Below are 16,471 nucleotides of genomic sequence, written 5' to 3'. Positions count from 1 at the left end.
TCTCTTGTGACTTTGATTTCTGAAAGTGAAAATCTGAGTCGAAACACATTTGCTCCCTGATGAATGTGGAATGTGATATGATTTGTGCATTTTAGTACAGCTAAAACAAAGAAAAATAAAACCTGTTCTGGAGTAATGCTGCCCATGGTATGAGAAAGACATCACAGCTTTCACTCTTACCATATCAGTAACACACTCACTTACACACTCACTCAGTTCTGTGTGCACTTTAACACTGTTCAAAGGCAGAGAGAATCTACCTTCAAACCTCTGCTTTGATCCAAACACGCAGCTTGCTGCCGTGCGGTCACGGGATTATGGCCCTACAGCCCATCACACTATTTATGTGTGCCACAGCATACGCTGTATACACAAAACTTGCACACACTCACACAGCATGATCGCATCTGACCCAGAGAGCGGAACCTCACTGCATGGTGACTATTTTTAGGGACACCTGTTATCCTTTTTTGTTGGATACAGCTTCATCAAGTGTAAGTTTGTTTTTAATGAATTTGAGGTTTATAGGGTTAAATTTTGTGTGAGGCAACATATACCTGCAAGTCTGAATTTGATGCTTCTAGCAAGTGTAGTGGCAAAATTCTCTATAGAGTCTTAGAGTGTATGTGTGTACAAGTCAAAGGTGTCGGTGTGGTATCTACCATCAGAGTGAGAATCTGAAAAGGACTTTTGGTATGAGTTTGTTGTCCAACCCAATGGATGGGGATGTGAGTTCAAAATTAAAATGAATGGCAGGCATGGGAGGAGAGAGGGAAAGCCAACAAAACCGACTCTGTACAAACAAAAAAGTACAGTACACTACTGTGGGGGGTGTTGTGTGTGTGCCTGTGATCTGTGCTCTATGTGTGTATGTGGTAACCTGAAACCACAGGGAAAACGTTCCTAGAATTCCGGGTGGGTTTGGTGTCATGGCTCGCTCACTGGAGCCCCCTGAGTGGTGCTGGGAATGCGGCCTCCGCACGGAAGAGCTTCAAAATGAAGGGAAAGTCCCCCCCCCCCACCCCCCAGCACCCGCCTAGCACCCCCTTCCCACCTTCATACATCCATACACTTCACACTGCTGCCATACACATGCACACACATTCCTTAACAACTACCCAATGTATGCATATATAAACAGTCTATAAGTGCAGGATAATATTTATACCCAAGAGATAACTTTTCCTTTCATGCCAATTTTTTTTAAGTCTCGTGATGCGTAAACCTTGATCCGAAGTCTGATGTTTCAAATGTATGTGTAAAAATTGGCATATATAAGTCAAAAGTCAGTCATGATATGGTTGACTTGTTGTCAGTCAAGTAATTACAAATGCATTATGATGCACAGAATAACCAAAAGTGAACTGAATGCAACTCATATATGGCCTCCATATTAGGCTATCTTGAGGCTGTAGATTTGGACCATTTGCAGATGACAATTGACTCCATTTAGCAGCACTATGGCTAGCTTTTAGCCCACTGTCAAGGCACACCAGATTTGGGCAATGCGATTTTGTAAAACAAATTGAATATGTCAGAGATAATATTGTGACCAAATGACCTCAGCACACAGTACAAAAATAAATGCATTGTCGTTAATGTCAGACAATAGTGGCTGGTTAGTCTTCATGCACAGTGGTGCAGGTAACAGAGACATCATTAAGCCAGAGCAGCTGAACACCAGGTGGTGGAATAGGATGCTTCCCTGAAGTGTGGGTGGAACTGAGATACTACATGAATGCACATGAATGAATAAGCATCCAATTTATACTGATTGATTCAACAAGAGTCCATTAATGAATGGAGTAAATGTGCATGCATTTTGCAGCTGACACAGAGAAACAAACACAGGGTCCGAAATTAACACCCACCAAGCGCCAAATGTGGTAGATTTTCTGTTAGGTGAATAAATCTCAGAAGGCTATCCACCACAGTGACGGGTAAATGTGTATACCAAAATAGTCATGTAATAAAATATCTGGCATGATGGCTTGGAGGAAATTACTATATTTGTTCCTGTATGATGTAGACACGCACCATATGTGTCTTTTATATGTATCTAAACAGTGCTGTGTAACTGTAGGAACACTTGAGACAATCTGACACTGTGTCTACAAAGAAAGTATAGTATGAGCACCACGTTTATTAGAGCAGCAGCAGGTTGTGCTCTGTCTGTGTATCTCCACAGGACGCATTCAGGTACAGTGTTGAGCGTTGGTCACTTAGGAAGCGTGTAGACCCTCCACAAACATTATTTTGACAATTTATTCATACCAGTTATCTTTTTTACATGTCACATGCACCCAAGCCTGTAGCAATAACAATAAAAAATATGAGTGTAGCTAATTTGACAGTAAAAAGTGTAAGTGCTGTTGCCACAGTTTGTTTGGCAAAACTAACCTGTTGCTGAGCGCCACAAAATGACAATATATGAAAACTCAAATTAAAAATCCAATTAAACATTGTGGTTTTGTTCATCAAAGGCAACACTAAGGAGAGAGCAGTGGTACATCTTTTGAAACTCATGCTCTTGTGAAAAATGAAACTCTTCAGATTTGAAACAGGAAATGAGGAAGAGAATACAAGGCAAAGAAACAGTAGGGAATTTTGCTGATAGATTCTAGAGGCAATGGAATGGCCACCAACACACTAAAACACTTTTAAGAATATGATTTTCCTATAACTTTATTTTTTATCACCAATTCAAAATAATCTGCTTTTGAATTTAAGCCAGGCAAAATCAGAAATTCACAATGGAAGCTTTGCAGCTTTTTGGAACAGAATAGTGTATAGAAAATGCTGAAAAGACTTTCATTGACTTTGGGCTCTTGGGAAATATTTACTCAGCTACGCCTCTTAAGCCTCTTAACCCAAACCTGGACTTCTCCAATTCCACTTTCTGACTGACTTATGATGATGTGTCCAATTTCCAACCTGTGGCTGATTGACAGATACGCCTAATCATGACAAACATGATAGTTATGGCTGGGATTTCTGCCAAGAAAGCCATTTTATCCATGTGTTTGTCAATGCTACCATCTGACTTCATTTGGATAATAGCTCCCTAACCTTTGCCCTTCTTCTTCATCTGTATTGCAGTTACTCCTCCGCACTCCATGACCTTAACAGTAGTTTGCACAACATTGCAGTATGTATTCCTACATATGTCATTCTGGTGTCAGGTAGCTGTAGATAGAGCTGCCTGTGTATTTATTTTATGTTGTACAATGTGCTCTCTAATGTCCATCTCAGTGAGTGTGTCAGACCTGCCTCTTTTTGTGTGTGAGTGTGTGGGGGTAATGCCTACACCCTGATTCTAGATGAGGCATAATTCATGTGCTGGATGATTATCTGTGTGTGCCCTATGTGCTCGGACATACGCTTTAGAGCAGTGAAGATAGTCTGATCCTTGACCCCTTCACTCAACACCCCCATAAGCCCTGTCTACTCTGTGTGTGAATGTCTGAGTATGTTGATGCCTGTATCTGTTCCCTTTCATGAAATGTACTGTATGTTTGAGTTAAAATTGGCCTGTTTGCACCGAGTGCTGTTTGGTTACACATGCAGCATAAAGTAAAGTCCAGATGTGACATTACACCCCTCTCTGTCTCTGTTTGTCTGTGTTTATGAAACACTTTTTACACACTGAACCACTCTGTGATTGCAAAACCAGCTATTACATACAGATGTAAAAAAAAAAGTAACTAAAATCATGAGGTAACGTATATTCAGCTTTTTCCAAAGTGAACCCTTTGACTGGCTTTTAGTTTACACTTGAGCTGTCAGCCCTTAAGCACTAGATCATGCCATTCTGGCCTGGATCAGACAGGCAGACATACAGGCAAACAGGTGGTCGCACCACACCAGAGGATCATAGTCCACTCCACCCGTCTGCACTCTGGGGCATAGTTTACTGTCCTGGCTCTGCCCCTGCCTGCCCTTGTCTGCCTTCCACACACCAACTGCCCCTCCAGTTCCCTCCAGACGTCTAACCTCAGCCATTCATGCCCTCCTCGGCATGTTGGCATGTGGCTTGAAGAGGGGATAGATTAATTGCTCAAGGTCTGCTTCTTGTCATGTCTTTTTCTTTTTTGCAATTGTTTTGCTCTTTTGTCTGATTTTCTCTAACTTTACATCTTTTCACAATTTGTTCTTACAGTGATTCATACTTTACACACACTGTCCTTGAAATTAGTGAGTTGTCTGGTGGAACTTTGTGGAATGTAAATTGGTTAATGCTGCCACCTGCTGGGAAGTCAGTGTTATTGAGGTAGGTAAGTGCTTAATCACTTTGAACACGTTTCATAGTGTTTGAGAAATCAGTGCAGTCGAGTGAAACGTGAAATGCAATTTTGTGTAGAGCAAACCCGATTTGTATACTTAGAAGTTATAGGTTCAGTAAATTATATAAATTGACAATGACAGTGTGTGTATTTTAAAAAAGACATTTAGCATGTGATGATAGCACAGTATATCACTATCTATAATATATTTTACAGAAACAAAGGTTTATCATGTCCAGGCACTCACTTTTAGAGTTAGATCTAAAAAGGGTTAACAGTTATTTAATTCAACACTAGCAATGGGTACGCCGTGAGCCACACTTACTGCAAACAGTGTCAGAAGACTAAACATCTTCTTCTAACTTAAGATATTTTGAAATTAAGAATCATTGGTAGAATTTATTTACATTTTGAAGACATACCAGTGTAATTAAATCTGCAAATTGAAACACAGATGTGGCTATTTCTGCATGTTTTTGAGGAGTGCAGAGAGGAGAAAGTGGGTGAGTGAGTGTGTGATGGCATATGCTCAACAGAGAAATCATTGTCTTTGTCAGGAAATGATGCTTGTCTGCCTGTTATTTACGTGTGTGGGCAAGATGGACATGTCTTTCTTGTTCCTCCAATCTAATGGAGCTGCATAGTGTTTTCCCAGAGGTCTGTGTGGTCTGTTGACTCAGCCCACAGTAAGTCTGCTGGTACATAGAAGCAGGCGACATACAGAGGTGGGGAACAGTTACACCCAGTGACAGACCCAGCCTGGACAGTCAGGCCTGGGAATGGCCTCAAAGCAAACCACGGGTCAATTAGCGTTGTAATCTATGTAACTGCCACCAGAGACTATTGAGGTTTTAAATGCTATCGCCATACTGTATCTACACATTTTTCTGTTTTGCACTATTTAAAGATGTAGTATGTAGAATTTAGTGGCTTCTAGCGGAACAGACTTGGCAAACATGAAATATAATATTCATAAGTATGTCTTAAGTAGTGTATAGTCTGCTGAAAATAAGAATTGTTGTTTTTTTTGTTTCCTTAGAATGAGCCCATTATATCTACATAGGGAGCATGTCCTCTTCCACGTAGCCCACCACATTGCACCACCATGTTCCTATAGAAGGCCAGAATGGAAAAACCAAACACGGGCTCTAGAGAGGGCCTTCGTGGCCACCATAGGTTCTCCTACACGCTTGCAAGGGGAGGGGAGGGGAGGGAGACTATTCAGTTACTTGCTATCTGCAACCTCACTGCTAGATGTCACTAAATTCTACACAGTGATCCTTTAAGCTCTTTTTAAGGCCCATTTATGCTCAACGTTAAATATGGATACGGATACGGACAGAGCCTTCTGTCCGTGCTCTGTGTTCATTTCGTCCGTATTTCTGCACGTTTCCATAAAGCTTACGGAAACAGACCAAACGGAGCAGTACCGCCGGAAACCGTGGGGGCAGTGTTGCTGTCACTACTCGATACGTAGCTCTAGTGAGACACGAAGAAGAAATAACAATGGCGGAACTTTCTGAGGAAAGGTTGTGCGAGTTGGTTAGAAACTTTAAACATATCGTTTTTGTCTTTTATGCAAGATGTACGTTATGAATATCTCCTCCACAGTCGCCATGTTTATTTTTGAGTTTGTTGTTGTCATAAACTTTTGAGTCTGTGCTGCCCCCTGGTGGATGTATTGGTTAACATCCATGCCAACATAAAGGACGCATGGAAGTATGTGAGCAGCAACGATAACATCGTTTGAAACGGACGTATACATTTTCGTATGTCTGTTGAGCATAAATGGACCCTTAGGGTCTTCATGTTGTACCATGTGACAAAGTAGCCACACTGATTTGTAGTTGGTTAAGAGGAGGGGAGAAGGTGTGTGGGGAAAGGGCTCTCTCTCACTTTGTAATGGGAAAGGTCATTGAGTTCATTCTTGATATCACATAACAATTCTATAAGTAGGGTTATGACTAAACTGATTTGATTGGATTGCATTTAATTGAATAGAATTAAAAACGTTTTAAAAAACCTAACCCCGGCTCAGGGTTGTGTATGCTCAACAGCAACCAGTCTCAATGCCCCAGGCTATGCACAAAATGTACAAGACCATTGAAGAGATTATGAGAGAGGTTTAGTGATACTCTTTGACTTTGTATAAGACTAACAGAAAAGCTTGTAATACCATTTTATTACAAATGTATGTTCATTCCCTAAAATGCAAGCTCAGAATGACCGGATGCCTCAAACAATGACTGCTGCATGCTTTCACCACATAATATTGGCCACATGGGTGCAGTGTGGAAGCATATTTTGCTAGACAGTCAGACCAGCAGCTAAGTTTGAAATCTGTACTGTGTAGAAATGTAATACAAATTGCATATTGCTGCAATTTGTATTTCTTCTGCGTGACACTAGACCTTCAACATCATATCAGTGTGTTTAGGCAGCACTAAGTACTTACAATACATGTTGGATCTGATGCCCTCACAGAGAGCTTGAAAGTATGTTCATTACACTGAGCTGCAAGGTTTGGTTTGCTAATGTCAAGATTTGCTTACACAGCCACAAGGATGAGAGCAAAAGGGAGAGATGGTTTGAGAGAATGCAAGTAATAAAGTGAAACCAGTAGCAGTTTGTGGCCAAGAGCAGGTCACTTACACCAAATTAATTCAGCTCTTTGCAGTTGCTATGATTGTTAGATAAATCAATACTTGTTCATTAGCCTGGAGTAGCATTGAAATGAAACATGCTTTCCAGTGTGTAGGGTAATGGACTAATGATGAGCCAAACTAGATATTGTAGACATCACCTAGCCTGCAGACAGAATTAGAAATAGACAGATAGAATAGCCATAATGATGATTATTAAACGCCTCCTGTGTACAAGGTAATCACAATGTGTCATTACCTGTAAGTGTATGTGCATGCTAAGTGAATACTGTGCCTAGTCATACATCATTTTCCCATCTTTGTTTTTCCTCTCTTTACACTCACTGTGTGTTGGCCCTCCCTTTTGCACCTCAGGGTTGGTCCAGGTCAGAGTGGCCTAGAGAGCATACCAAGACAGGGCTAGACTTGGGATCAACCCAAAAGACAGAGTACTTGTTGAGGTAGCCTACAGCTGACCTGGTCTTTGACCACAAACAAATACTGGGGCAATATCTATATTTAAATATTTAGGCCAGATGTATCCAGGAAGTATAAATGTAACCTCAGTGCTACAGGCCCTCACTGGAAATTCCGCTGCATTTTTCTTTTTTTTTAAATTAATTTGGCACTGAGCAGATTGGAAATCCCAATTCTCAAGAGAGTTCCAGCTTGCTATTAGCAGTGGGCCGCATCTCCAATAGACCATGGTCTAGTGGCACAGAGAGGCCTGGGGTCTGCTTTCATCTTCATCCACCCAAAAATCTGATAATACATCCAGTCAACAGCTACCCTGCTGATTACACAAACAAACAAGTAAACAGATAGGCTGCTTTGCTTTTTGCCAACAACATAGAGCTCTGGTCACTTGACAAAAGAAAAATGTGCATGATACAAATGAAAGGAAATGTGAATGTAATTATTGTGTATGAAATCTAGATTTCTGGAGCACTCAGTGGAAGAGATTATACCATGCTAATGGTGTGCAGAAATATTGATTTGAAACTTAACCCAATAACAGTTGTGTGCATGTATTTGATACCATTAAAAAAACAATACAGAAAACAAACAGATGGTATGAAGGGAGCCATTCATAAGTGCAGTAACACCTTTTATTGCACTGTAGAGGACAAGCTTTCAGTGTGTAATAACCGTGAGTAATTTGAGCCATTGGAGCTTCAACCATATAGCTGTTACAGTGCAACCACTCAATAAACCATCCTGGTCTTGGTAAAATCACCCAGGGACCTCTTAAGAAGTGGCAGAGCAGTTGAGACCAACATAGTGGTGTGTAATTCCAACCCAGCCACACAGCCATAAACAGCCATATTTCACTACTCCACAGTGCCAGAAAAGACATATATACCACCAGCTATGCACAGGTGTCATGCCTCAGGTGAAGTCCAAGACAAAAACTGTAAAGATTCTTTAATGTAAAGCTCCTGGGCACACTTGTTTGATCTTGGCTGAAGGGACATAACCCTGTGGTTAGGGTAACCATAGTTAATAACCTGTGGATTGTTTATGTACGTGTGTAGGACCCCTACCCCCACTCCCCATTAATACAACTCCTGCATAATTTTTCCCCAAAACTTTTTTCAGACTCAACTATGAATTGTACCCCTTGAAAATCTCAGAATGGAAAAAAATGCTCTTTGAACTGATCACAGGTCAAAAAGGTTAGAAACTACTTCTTTAGTTAAAGATATTGAAAGATTAAGTTAAAGCCATGGAACTGATATTGACTGAGAATCTTTGACTTGAACAGTCCCATCTAAAGACAGAAACAGTTTGGTGAACCAAAGATGAATTAGTATCGAGGGAAAAACAAGTTTAAAGAGTACCACAGTATCTCATGATTAGTCACGCAGACACTTCCCATGCAAAAGGAGCGGTTGGAAGGTATGAAATCATCAAAACAATCTCTAACTAACTTCTGGACAGAAGAGATTTCTGGGCTCAGCAGCTGACTGTGTCGTTGATCTTGTTTGGAGTTGCCAACATGACTGTGGCGCCTGTGCCGCTCTTTATATTTCTGACCCAGGCTGACTCTGCTTACATCTCTGACTCATCACTCAATATAGCAGCTTGCCAGACTGAAAAGAACCATGACAGAGAGCTCACTGGGCTACTGGCCAGGTCTACAAAATCACATGGCACCATTGACTCAGCTCTTAAACAAATTAACTGGGAGATTCACGAAATTTGGACAAAGAATTTCAAGTCTCTTACCTTGAAACTGCAAAAAGTTTCACTCTCAACAGTGGAAACCGAAAATCAAGAAACAGAACAGTTTCAGGTTTTTTGAACAACCTATTTTGAGTTTTTCTAGTACTTGAACTTGGGATAACTTCTCTCAAAGTCAGCCTCATTATCCAAAGTGTCAAAGTGTTTCTGAACATCCATTAGGTTGGTGTCTCACTGGGACAAGACTGGCCACAGAACTGTTTCATTTCCCAATCCTGAAGCTGCCAGCTGGAACAAGGAAGAGGTGAGGTCAAGAGATAGGAGAAGAGGAGGCAGATAAAGAGAGGGAAAAACAGACCTGGTGGGAATAGAGTGAGAGTAAAATTAAGCCAAGACTGCATGCCCCAGGTACTGCCGAGACTTCCAAGAGACTGCAGCTACTGGTGGTGTTTAGCATGTTCATGTGGTAACCAGCTGGATTACAAAAGACAGCAACAAGATGAGAGAGAAGTGCTGGATTTAATACTTTATAGTTTGCGGTGGTAATATCAAGAAGAAGAAAGGTGACTTTATCTGAAGACTTTTTTAAGATTATTTAAGAACGCAAAATAATAGGTGGTGTTGGGGGGTGAAGGGTGGGTTGGATGAGAGAGAACTAGAGCATAAAAAGAAAAGGACACTGTTTGAGCTTGCCTGCCCTACAGATGACCTCTCCTGATTTGCTTGCTGTGTCTCCTTGCGCATTTTATGATCTGAGTATTTCCATGCTAATAAAGTTGTCTTTGAAGCATTGCAAGCTGTCAGGCATTTGGACATCTTTTGTAAGAGCTACCACAGATTTTTCCTGTGCTTCATTTTGTTTATAGTTTGATGTATAAAATATTTATCTTCACTGTGTTTATTGTTGGAAACAAGTCAATCATTCGGAACAACAAGCTGTGGGTTGAAGGGGTTTGTAGCAGGCAAGAGTTCTGTGGTTATACAGTACTGTATATTAACATTGCATTACTGGGCATATGCTTGTGCAACATTTGCATGTGTTTGCACATGTTCATGTTTACCATCCAAGAGACAGTATGTGCACATATGTCATGCTGATTAAATGTTTGCAAAGAGGCATTTGACCAGTTGCCTGTTAATGTGTGTAGTGTTAGTAGAGTGAATGGCTGCTAAGCTCACAGCGTGTGAGAACAGTCTGGCCTTTCAGAACAAAACCTCCTGTTCAGAGTATTTCAACATGTCCAAGCCATGCTCGTAAAGTTAGCTGGCTACAAACATCTACTCAACCCCTCCCTTGCTTTCACTGCAGGCCTCACTCGTGACTTTAGGTCCTCTTGTTTCAGTGGGCAGGGAGACAAAGCTGTAATGCTGTATTTTAGGATATTATGGGCTTATTACAGTATATATATATGTATATGTGACATATATACAGATATACATAAATATATGTATATGTGACATATATGTGTTTTCATCTTATGTGAACATAGGTCACTTGATAAAACTGTCAAATTCAAAACAGTCTTAAGAAAGGTATAACTGAAAATATCCTGTTCGGTTCCGTTACTGGAATTAAACAATGTTGGTAGTATAATGTGATGTTAGTATTGGCTACAAAAATATATTAGTGCATCTCTTCATCTGATGATGTCTTTAATTCTGTATTCAGTACAGAGCATTCTTTGTAAAGCTCTTGTTTTGTTACTAAAGCATATGGTAAGTCTTTGTCTTTGTTTATGTGTAAACATGTTTGTTGTACTTCTATGAGTGAAAGAGAGAACAGAGAGAGAATAGAACATATTTTCATGGTGTATGCTTACTTTCCATTTATTTTTTGACAGAGGGCGGACTGAACACATGCTCTTAAAATATTCACAGTAGACCTCAAAAAGAGGGATCTATTTTAAAACTCTATGGCAGTTGCTGTCTCCTTGACGTCAGCACTGTTCACAATTTTACTAAGTGTTCCACATATGCAGTAATATTCAGTTATTTTTGGTAATATTAATGGTAATAATCTTAGGACTTCTTTGGGAATAACTCGACACATGTTTAACCATGTATACCCACAACAGCTGGGAGGGTGGAGAGAGGCTTTTTTACTCACAATGAACCAACAATTTGCTGTTTACCCTGACAGTAGTACAACCAGCATCCTCCTCCTTCTCAAAAATAGATCCACCCACAGACACATAAATACACACCCTCTCACACACAACCTCACATCTTCTTTCAATCATTACTCATTAACACTTTTCTCCTCCACGGTTTGCTTTCATCCCAGCATTTTCTTTTCCAGAGAAATCATTCATCCAGATCAGTTTACATACAAAGATGTGATCATTAAAGCAAACTGAAATATGTTCAATGTCTTATATGTTGGCAAGGCAAAATGAGCTGTAGTAATATTGATCCAACAAATAAACAGACTAGTGGCTTTTTAATTGTAATGGCAATTTACACATGCTGTACATATGCACACAGTGTTCTGGTATTCATTCAGCTGTCATTGTTGTCAAGAGATTTAGAAAGTGGGTGCTAGTCTTCCTGGGGTACACATAAATTAGTGCTTTGATATAAATTCAACAAATATAACAATCTTTATGCAACACAATACAAGTTCAGTATATCTACAACTTGGAGGACAAAATGATACATTGCATCAAAGCATTGATCCAATAAATGTTCTGCTTTACAACTAATCAAAAAAAAAAAAAATTGATTGTGATTACAGGGGCAAAGATTCACATAAACTGTGTACGAAATTAAAATTCCTGACAGGAAATGTCAAGCCATGAGCATACAGTGTTACCTTAATATGCTGTTTAATTCTGATGTGAATTTTGAAGAACATCAGGAATATCAACAAAACCCCCTTTTTATCATCTTCAAGATGATGTACAAACAGTTCTCTCATTGGCAGATAGCAGCAGATAATCCCATTAACCATTTGAATCCTGGCAGAGATCTGTACAGTTTGCAGCATGAATGCAATTAAGCAAATAATTCAATTAGGATCTAACAAGTATACCTGCCGCATGTTTATTTTATAGTCTCTTTCGATCTCCTTGTAAGACTTCAGTAATTATGGTGCTGTATGTTCGACTTTGGGAGGTTTAGAAAATAAGCTCTGCTCAGAAGAAGTACAAGACAGAATCTAGTTGTAGTTTTATGGAGAGACAGGCATGTATGTAGAAATGCAAATATGACCCTTACCTGTACTTAAAAAACAAACACACATACATACAAAATTTCTAGCTAATTGATTCCCTCAGGACTGTTATGGGCTTATAAGTCTTCCAACCAGACCTTGGTGATCAGCCAAGAACTGAGCTCCGATGAAAGACAACCAGAATCTACTTTACCTAGGGCCAATCTACTAGACGCCCCCTCACTCTGGCATTAAGTAGCTATCTCTATACCCCTCATCAAATGTTGACACATCCTTGAAATGTTATTATTCATGTTATAGCGCTGCTATTTTGACCATGCAAACAGAAATGTTCAAGCACATGAGCACATTAAAAAATGTTTTTCTTCGCTGTTATCTCCCTGTGCACTTCAAGAGATTAATATTGAATTTGTATTTTCTGACTTAAAATCTGTGTACATTCCTGCAGGCCTTCGACAGATCAAGACAGTTCAGCTTGCGGTCAACATCAGGGAGTGGAGGTCACTGCTAGTCTGTGCTCTAGGCAGAGGGAATGACTAGAACAGACAAAGCTGCCTTTAGGAAAGCATCAATTGGGTATTCACAGTGGAATGAGTCAGTTCCATAGAGAAGGAGTCGGAGAGCTATGAGTCAGAGGCTATACATGTGTAGGTAGTAATTTTTAATGTTTGTTGAGGTTGAATGCATGAGACCACCAGAGGAGAGGAGGTCCTGTTGATTGTAGAAAGCTGGTATTGATGTATTAGCCACACAAGAGAGAGAACGATTATTTGGGTGATGCAGTCTTTTCTTTTTCTTTTTAGAGTCTTCTGCTCTAATTTGTTAGAACACACTGTAGGATTATCGTGAGACCTATTTGAAACGGTATGTTATTGTGATTGGCAGTAGTCTTATCATAACATCTGATGTCTGCTCCAGATCTGTCCAGAAGTTTGCAGCATTAATTGTCTGTCTATCACGTATGCAACCCTGGGATGTCCTGCTGTCTCCGTTGTCACATCCCCTATGTAATATCAAACATACCGTGCAATGAAATGTTCCATGCCTAATACACTGCAAGACTCACACTGACACTTCTCTTTCATTAGCATCCCATCTGATGAGCTCATTTCCGCGCCAACACTGTTATCCCAAGCCAAGTCTGGAGACAGACACGCACACACTCCGGAGCACACAAGCCCTCCACTTCAAACCACTGCTTAGGGAGCTGTTTGATTCTTCAATTAATCTTTTATGTCAAAGGAGGGGAGTTGAAAGTCCAAAAGCTATCGATTGTTTCCATCTTGAAAAGAGAAGATTCAGAGCTGTAGGCAATTAAGAGCTTCAATTGCTGTCAAAGCAGTCAGTGGTTTGTGTCTTTGCCTTGGGGTGGGGCTTGGGGGAATTGACTTTGCAAATACACTAAAGTGAATCAAGCGATTGAAGAAGGGAAGAAGAAATAAACAAGAACCGGATGCAAAGTAATGTGTAGCAGCAGAAGGTTAAGTGAGAAAGTTTTGCATTTTTATGGGCTTCCTGTAAATCGCTGTTTCAGCAAGACAAAGGAGCACAGACCTTATCAAGACGCTGCTTAGATCACAGACCATAGATTCTCAAGTTCAGCACTTTTATGATTGCCTCCACTCATATTCACATGAATGTGTACGCACACATATTTGTATGCAATGCACGCACATATCCGTAAACATATCCATATGAACATACTCACACTATCCATAATCACTTCATCAGCCTTATGCTGCCTTGTGGTAGCATCAGTTGATTTGATGCCAGTACATCATTCCTATCCAATGCTGTTAAATTCCCCACGCATGGAAGATCAGCATCAACATATAATTCTCAAATTAATTTTGATAACAGTATAATAGCTGTGGGAGTTTTAAAAATAAAAACAAACAAAAAACTGGCTCAAGGGCAAACCTCTATGAGCCTGTCTGCATATCTTGCCCTACCCTTTGATCATGCCACATATGATTAAAAGGTTAAGATCATACAAGCATGCAATCCAGGTGTCCTTTGGAGATTGTCAATGCTTAACTTTGTGGCCAGGGTGAGGAACTTTGATATCTGGGAGAAGCAGCATATGGAAGAAGAGTAGGAGGCGGATGAATGTGTACATGTATAAGTTTAAGCAAAAACAAGTTACTGTATGAGAGGGTGAATGGGTTTTTTTTAACAGCTGTTATCTCCAATACTGATAGGTCAATGACGTAACGCTACCTTTTTCTGTTTCTATGGGATTTAGTCAAATTTACAGAGGTTCAAATTTGAAAATAAACACATGAATCATTTTCACAAATTCTTTTCATGTGGACCGAGTATAACATTTCTGCTTTTAATCAACTTTTTCAGACAATATATCAGAGGATTATGGCAAAAATGTCCCAGTGGTGTAACCATCAAAACTTGAACAAGATTAGCATGATCTTACATTATCGCCTTTTCAAATGAAATAAAGGTCAATAGAATACAATTGTTCTAAATATTAAATATAATTTGGGGAATCATGTCAAGTCAAGTGAACCACATGAAGTGTCTCAAAGTGTAACCACCATTTCATAGGCCATTTTGTTAAAATTGCGAAAGCCATATAACAGGAAGTGGTTTTATAGAGAAGGACCCCTGATGATCAAAACTGCTGCCTGACAAAGTTAGAAGCTCTTAACAATTACTCATAAACTGACATTTTTTGGACTTAGCTAGGTTTGCTCATCTTATATGTCCCATGGTGTAACCCTAGAAAAATATTATAAATTGCTGTTTGACTGTTGAAGATTTTTGTGAAAAATAATGGTTACACCCATTGGTATTTATATATATATATATACATTGTATATATATGTTTATATATATCTACATTGTATATATATGTTTATATATATATATACAGAGAGAGAGAGAGAGAGAGAGAGAATGTGTGTGTGTGTGTGTGTGTGTGTGTGTGTGTGTGTGTGTGTGTGTGTTGTTACTCCTGTACTGATTTCATAGCAGAACTTGGTTTTAAAACACAATCCTTCAGTGCAGCCTTGCTTTGCAAAACACATAGGCAAGGCAAGGCAAGGCAGTTTTATTTATATAGCGCATTTCATACACAATGGGAACTCAATGTGCTTTACATAAAACAGAAAAACATGTAATTTGAGAAACATTAAAACATACAATTAACCCCCCACACTAATAATAAAAACAAAGTACAGAAAATAGAAAGAGAGAAATAAAATGCTAGAATAGAGCATTAAATATAAGATAGCAGCATAAAATAATGATTTGCTTTAAAATCATTAAAAGCACATACAGTGCAAATGAAAGATTAAAATGTAAAGTGCTTTAAAAGAGCTCAATCATAAGCAAGGTTGCCTTTAAATATATATAATGAAAGGAAAACCATGTCTAGTAAGGTAATCAATTTCCTTGGTTCAAACCTTTTTTACAATTTAAAACTATAAAATGTTATATCAATTAATTCTGGAGCCTGAACTGTGATTTGTCGAGTCATGATACCTCACTATTTTTGCCAAAACAACTTTTGTGTCTGCTATTACACAATTAAAATACTTTCTCTGTAAATCAGGCTTGCTGTTGAAAATGTTAGCCTTCCTGACACCAGCTCAACAACAGCTCTGACAAAATCAACAGCTATAATCCAGGCCCACAGAGCATGCCAGGGATTAAAGGATCCAGTTCACCATTTCTCTCAATTTAATTTTTACAAGGCAATGTTCAATCATATTTGAATTAATGAATCAAAGTACTAAAGCAAAATTTCTGACCACATTTGATTCATTTGATGTAAAGTTGATAGAAAACACTGGAGCACACTGGAGGTTTTAATGTGCAACATGCTCTGTGTTTCTTCTTTGACAAATAAAGCCCTAATGGTTTTTACTTTATGCTTAGTTTCTGATACAGTAGGCACTTTTAAATACATACTTTGATGGACTGCATTTCTGTTTTTTGTTTTCAATGTTTTATTTGACTGAAAAGCAGGATAACATCTCAATTTATTTGTCAAACATAATACATTACAGTCCAAGATGTATTTCCATTATGAGTTAGTAAATGTAGTATTGTATAATTGCACATGATTACATAGAACAATAAAATATTCAATCTCACAATAACAAATACAAACAATCCTAATACTACAGGTTAAGGGCAAAATTAAGTAAAATTTGGGTGTTGTCGAGCAA

At 39.1% G+C, this 16,471-nt stretch overlaps 2 protein-coding genes across 2 annotated transcripts in view; both read left to right on the top strand.

Annotated features, from left to right (window-relative positions):
• gpc5c (glypican 5c) overlaps window positions 1–16,471 on the top strand; it is a 98,177-nt gene that overhangs the window by 48,864 nt on the left and 32,842 nt on the right. The window lies entirely within an intron of this gene.
• Window positions 1–16,471, top strand: part of rc3h1b (ring finger and CCCH-type domains 1b) — a 251,292-nt gene that overhangs the window by 226,467 nt on the left and 8,354 nt on the right. The gene's annotated exons all lie outside the window — the stretch shown is intronic.

The sequence above is a fragment of the Scomber japonicus genome, chromosome 12, assembly GCF_027409825.1.
Source record: "Scomber japonicus isolate fScoJap1 chromosome 12, fScoJap1.pri, whole genome shotgun sequence".
Classification (NCBI taxonomy): domain Eukaryota; kingdom Metazoa; phylum Chordata; class Actinopteri; order Scombriformes; family Scombridae; genus Scomber; species Scomber japonicus.
Note: the sequence above shows the minus strand (reverse complement) of the source record. Positions and strands in the feature narration are given on the sequence as shown.